Source organism: Dysidea avara, chromosome 5, assembly GCF_963678975.1.
Source record: "Dysidea avara chromosome 5, odDysAvar1.4, whole genome shotgun sequence".
NCBI classification, from domain to species: domain Eukaryota; kingdom Metazoa; phylum Porifera; class Demospongiae; order Dictyoceratida; family Dysideidae; genus Dysidea; species Dysidea avara.
The window spans coordinates 951,635-958,465 of NC_089276.1; the positions used below are offsets into that span (position 1 = coordinate 951,635).

The 6,831-nt window shown below is 36.4% G+C and overlaps 1 long non-coding RNA gene across 1 annotated transcript; it reads left to right on the forward strand.

Moving 5' to 3' along the window:
* The first annotated feature begins 773 nt into the window (after positions 1 to 773).
* LOC136256016 (uncharacterized) lies at positions 774 to 2,741 on the forward strand. The gene is made up of 4 exons (XR_010701281.1): positions 774 to 901; positions 1,602 to 1,695; positions 2,525 to 2,584; positions 2,635 to 2,741. It is a non-coding gene; the product is annotated as an uncharacterized lncRNA (long non-coding RNA).
* Positions 2,742 to 6,831: the final 4,090 nt, after the last annotated feature.

Below are 6,831 nucleotides of genomic sequence, written 5' to 3' on the forward strand. Positions count from 1 at the left end.
TTACTAGTGTTTGGGATGCCAGGTATGTTCCCCAGGAGTGGAGAGATACCTCTTTAGTACCTGTACCTATAATAAGAAGGGAGATTTTTTTTTGTGACAATTGATGTGGTATCAGTCTGCTTGATGTATTAGGTACGGTGTTTGCTAAGAATATCCAACAGTACTTGCAAGCAATTGTGCAATCAATTTGCTGAACCCTAGAAATGCCCAAAATGTTGCTCAAACAATGTTGATGAAAACCTCCAATGAATGTAAATCTCTCTGCTTAATAGGCCATGTCTCCACCACATAAAGAACTCCCATTGCTGCAGCCTGATGATACACAATAATCTTAATCAATATGTTCAATATGGACAAAGAAATGTCACAAAAACAGATCTACAATAACGTAAAGCTTCAGGCACCACAATACATTCCACTACAAACCCTGGGTAACATAGGATGTCAGATGCTGGTTGTCTCAACATTGTCCACCACATGGGGTTAAACTTTGTTGCCGGTAGAGGGTGAGGCAAGATTTGAAGCATTTTCATATTAATTAAGGTGACTGGTATGTGGTAGCATAAGAAAGAGATCAGTGAAGTCAGTTGTGTGTGGCATCCCTTTTATTATCTGGACCAGTGCAGTCATAGTTATTTTGTGATCACTGTTAATATACACTGTACTGTAGAATGATATTTCAAGAGACCTCAGGATAAAGTTAGACATAGGTGTGATAGCTTCAGATACAGCAGGGAGCAGCAACAATAATTATGATAGTTTGTCCCATCTGCCATTGAACATATAAGTGTTGCCAGGGCACGTCAATGCACAGGTATCCACATCATGAAATTGGTGGCAGTACTTGCCTTCTACTATGGTAGCAGAAAGACATCATCTGTCAAGGTGGTCTGCAATCCAGGTGTGTGTGTGTGTGTGTGTGTGTGTGTGTGTGTGTGTGTGTGTGTGTGTGTGTGTGTGTGTGTGTGTGTATGTGTGTGTGTGTGTGTGTGTGTGTGTGTGTGTGTGTGTGTGTGTGTGTGTGTGTGTGTGTGTGTACATGTGTGTGTGTGTGTGTGTGTGTGTGTGTGTGTGTGTGTGTGTGTGTGTGTGTGTGTGTGTGTGTGTGTGTGTGTGTGTGTGTGTGTGTGTGTACATGTGTGTGTGTGTGTGTGTGTGTGTGTGTGTGTGTGTGTGTGTGTGTGTGTGTGTGTGTGTGTGTGTGTGTGTGTGTGTGTGTGTGTGAGAGAGAGCAGCCTTAAGGTTAAAGTTGTTTCCTAAAGCAAGAAACTCAAGTTTAGAAACTTTACTAACATTTCTCCAGTCTACTGGGTGCTTACTGTGAAGGCAGTCTACCCTGGTACTAACTGGGGACTGTTTTTTTTTTATTTCCTTATGTCATTTTGGCAATCAGAAGCAATTATAATTTGATTCAGCTGGTCTGTACATTGGTGCGTATGTATGTGTGCAAGGCAATACAGTTATCATTGTAGTATGCAGCCTGATAATTGTAAGATTGAACAGTTGAAAGGCTGAAGGTCCCAATGTTGGTACCTGGTTGTGCCTAGTTGCTGTTATTTCCTAAAGCAAGAAATATATTAACTCTACTTACATTTCTCTAGTCTACTGGTGGAAGAAGCCTGCCCAAATGGGAAGCAGCCATGGTGTTAACTGGGGAAGGACATGTCAACTGTCCATGCATGTTTCACATAATGGGTAAGATTCAGATGTAACTTAAAAGTTTCCAAACCCTTTCCCATGAGATATAGTACAGCTGTCTGTTCATGACAATCTTCAAACAACGTATTGCAGCCTATTTGCTTGCATGGAATATAATATACAATTGCCCAAACATGTCGTATTTTCAGATTATATGTATAACACACAAGTATAGGGTCATCATGGCCTGGGTGGAAGGAGTTGTGAAATCTGAGGTGGCAGCCAAAAATAGGCTGGAATGATGTGATTACATCGTCATTGTTATGGCTAACAACATTGCAACAATTTGCTGGCTGCCACATTTGATTTCACAACTTTTTATCCTGGTTTTTATGAGAGCCACACCCTTTTTCACAGCTTAGATGTTTTTGGTATAGATACAATTTAGTAGCAACCATAGTTTTATTGTTTTGTGCAATTCCCATACAATTGTACACTGAAATAGAAGGAAATTATGAATTTTAAGGGATCAGAGTAATGGAACAAGGGAGGTCACTGAATTAGTTAAGTGATTGTCTACCAGGTTCGTGAATAAACTAAGCATTGACAACACTTAGCATAAAACTCTCACAGCTGAATATAGGTGCCTACATTTTACAGTGCACGAGAGACATGAAGTATTTGTGCACTACTTCTGCTAGATGTATGACAATGTTTTGCCACCGAAGACTCATAGCAAAATCATCTCCAAATCCTTCACGCACCCTTGAAATAAGTTGAGAATAATTTCAAGTCCCATATATAACACAACCTATAGCTAATTACTGATACATGCAATGGCAACTCCAAATTCTGTGACTGTACATATGAGTATGTTCTTGAGTAGGTTGATTGATATAAAAATCTTCCTCGGTATGTCACAGTAGGAACCAGTGATATACCATAGGTGAGTTGATAAAAACTTCAGTATAATAATAATTAGCATTCTTTATGCAGGAAGAGCTGAGGGAAACATCATCGCACCAGACTACAATCAAGTAATGGCTCCTGAGCAGGGTACACTGATTTACATTTAAAACTAAATTGATTGATCTGATTTTGCCACAGGGTATGGCTGTTAATTAACTACTGCCATAATATGGATGTGTTTTAATGTTAATATGGTCACTGTTATGTATTCATTCAATCATTGTCTTCCTCTCTTACAATAACTTGGTACTAATAGTACATATATGTGTTACATATATAGTTAGCTATAGATTGGAGGACTGTAAAGATTATTAAGATGACCTACAAGCAGGGTAGTCTTCAGGAAATTTCTGTTGGCAGTATTAGCAACAAAAAGTTGAAAATCAGAGTCAAACAGTTGATATGCAGTGTCCAAATCCTGATTCACATTGTTGCATGATTTAACACTGCACCTTCTTGTCAGGAGGTTTACTTCTACACTCTTTTAGCTATGTGTCCACTTTTACCAGAATGAATTAAGATTGTTGGAAATGACTTGTCATTTACAATAATTGTATTTATAGTGTCAAACCATTGTCTCCATAACAATCACTGCTCATACAGTGTAATTGCTTCTTAATTTTCCAAATACATATACCATGTCTGATCAAGGGCCCAAGGACAATTGTATACATGTAATATACATGTAATATACATCAGACAAAACAAGTGTGTAACTTCTGTATGTGTGTGTTAGCAATAAATGTTCCAGTAATATGTAGCTATATACATTGAGTTTTATACTGTAAAAATAGTAGTCAATTTCATTACTAATTGCTGCCACATTACTCACTATTTTACATAGTGACATTCACTACTTTTTGTAGTGACCTTCACTACTTTTTTGTAGTGACCTTCACTACTTTTTTGTAGTGACCTTCACTACTTTTTTGTAGTGACCTGTGTAGTGAATGTCACTACACAGTAGTGAGGGTCACTACAAAATGTCACTACACAAAAATAGTGATTATTGTGGCAGACATTAGTAGTGACCTTCACTACATTTAGCAGTGACTTTCATTAGTTCATTGTTACTGTGTATGCATGGATATTCCTTTAGATATTGTGCATATATGCCTGTTACTTCCATGATGGCATAAACCAACAAACAGTCATGTTATGACAATTCGTTCAACTTTAGCTAATCACATATAATGAGGTCATGTTTGTACAGATAACTATACTTGCACTAGTATGTTGTTCTAATGTTTGTAGGACTGAAAGTTGTTGAGAATTGGTAGCCTCAACTTGGAGCTGCATGCATGTACATTATTGGGTGAATAAATAAAACAGTCAACTATTTTACAACACCTCAATACTGAAATCTTCTTCCATTACTGGTGGTACACTATAAAGCTGGGAATAAACTGTCATCATTTTGGATTATTTTAATTACGTACATTAGAGTTGGATAGATAAGGAGGGAAGTTAATAACCATTCTATACCAGTGTCAGTTCTGACAGTCTACATGAACTACAACAATTAAAATTAAATACAGGAAACTGAAATATTAAATCATATAGTAGTTTTAATAGTATAACAGGAAGGTGATTCTGAGTAATTAATTTATTATAACTTTACTTCCTGTTTGATGAGTGGATATTAACCACACATTCTCCATTATAATATATGGTCGGTGTATGTTCTGTGTGGAATTTTCCTTATAATTATTTAGAGAACTGTCTGTATTTATAAAATATTCAGTTTAAAAGTTGCCCTATGACAAAATCTCACAAAAATATAATCTGCAGCTGTATGGTCATTATTTCATCTGGTGAACATGTAGCTATACCCCATAGTTACCATACACATAATCCACACTCCAGCTTTCATGTTCCTAGCTTGTGTTTTGTCATGAAGTGTATTCTTGGTTTGAGGTTCAATGCCTGGGTGGTGACTGCAGACTGCTACTGTTGAGCAAATAACTGTATTCTAGACAACTGTAAAACTGGCCACATATTGTATTGGGGCAGATCAGCTGAAGAACAGCCAGTTGTCTTCCTGAACAAATAAGTTGCAAAAGATTAATAATGTTTTCATATAATATATCGTGTGTACCTCTGTACCTTCATATCTTATGCATCTAGTTGTTCTCTATGATAGCTAACATCATGATATATAGCTCCTTTGCACATTATTATCTTAATCCACTAAAGACCTTGTTGTGTTACATATTGAGTAGCTAGTTAGTAAATCATGTCATTCTGTTGATATATGTACTTCAGTCCTTCTTAGTGTATGAACTTGTTTACTACTGGAAAGTGTAATCTCAGAAACAACTTCGGAAGTTATTTCTGAGATATTACACAGATTATCCATTTATCACAGTCTCCCTACCTTAAGTTGCAACTTCATGTCAGACTGTTTTTGATGTTTACAGCACATACAATTTTATCCCTTCATTTATAGTTCTAGATGTGACATGAGCGGAATTAGTGGAGTGATTTGGCTAACACAGTGGTGTCATGTTAATCCCACCAATCAATTTAATCATAACCTGTAAATAATCCCACCATTGTTTTCACAAGTTGGTTAATGGTGGCCTCACATGTAGTGGTCACATAATTTATTGCTTATGGCATGTGTTTCTGCTTCACTTGGCCTTGCGACTCACTACTGTGAGTGTTAATTACAGATATTCCAGATGGTAGGATATGTACAGTGTTACAAAAAGCATGTGTGACACAACCTCGGACACAAAATTTATTACTGTGTGTCATATCAAGAAATAATGTCATAAATATGCAAGCCACTATAGCATTCCCTTGTATGTAGTAGTTGTAGTAAGAATAGGTATAGTTGTGTATTTGCTTGTGTACTTATTCTTCAAGTGTTGAAGTTTGCAGTAGCTGTATTCATAACCATTGTACATCAACAAATCCACACGTGGGGGGACCTTTGGCATGTCCTTGCACTAAGTAGGTGTCAATTAGTGAACTACCACAAAATTATTAACTTGACTATTTTGAAGTGCTGAGCACTAAGGCCTTATCATTTTTGATTAGTTCTTTCATGGCCCAAAAAATCAAACTAAAACATCTCTATAAACTCTTAGCAAGAACTGATACATTGAGTAGTCTTATATCCAAGAAACTTGGTTAGCACATCCTGTGATAGTTTCCTTCCCTGGTACTGCTGAATAATATAAACAACACTGTAACATGTTTTACAAATGTCGGCCTGGTAAGAGATATACAGCTACTGTGGTGTTTAAAGATATGCACATGCATATACACGAAGTATAAAACTGCATGTGTGCAGTGTTGGGGGGTACCACATTACATACGTATTGAGTTAAGTAAGTAATATTATTACTTTTGTGGTAACTATAGCTATCTGTGCAATTTTAGTCATTTAGCTACATATGCCTATATGTGAAATAGTTTATTACAGCTTACCTGAATTTTATTCATTATGTCACAGTTTTTATGTTAAATCATTATAGTATTGTTCAGTTTAACAAATTTCTTTGTAACTTTTAAACCATGTGGGAAAAATGTAGTAATGTTGAAGTCAGTTGTGAGCATTACCTTATAACTGTGTTCACCTGGCCACTATACATGTAATACATACTGTAGCTACAGAATACAGGAAGTCCCTTTGTATCAACCAGGATGTAATTATGTTTCACAATACACAACTATAGAATCTCAGTAAATAGTCAATTCAGTATTGTAATAATTTGTATGTATGTACAAGAGTACACATTCCAATGTGGTACCCATGCAGTGATCCCATTAGATGTGTTTGTGGTGTTGTAAAGACAATTAATGCATGTCACATAACCTGTCATGGTTTGCATCAGAATAAACATGTACAGCAAGAGTTCTGAGTCACTGCCGTGCTGGTATATGAATATTTTGGGAGATCTGTAACACAGTGTAGTTGTAGACAGAATGTATTATTAGCTTGTGTACTTGAGTAACTACATTCCTGTAGTACACTAGCTGGATAAAATGTTCTTTTACACAAGTATATATTAACTTAAATTATTATGCATTAGCTGTTTTGTATATGTAGCTAATGCCTGCCTGTACATACTGTCACACATGATACTTCAAGGAGAATACATTTCAAGGAATGTATTAATTATTGTTCACATGCAGATGTCCTATGACCAGCTGCAGCCACTAATGCCTACTTGTTCAGCAATTTTTGTATTAATCACATAGTGATTTAGTTTG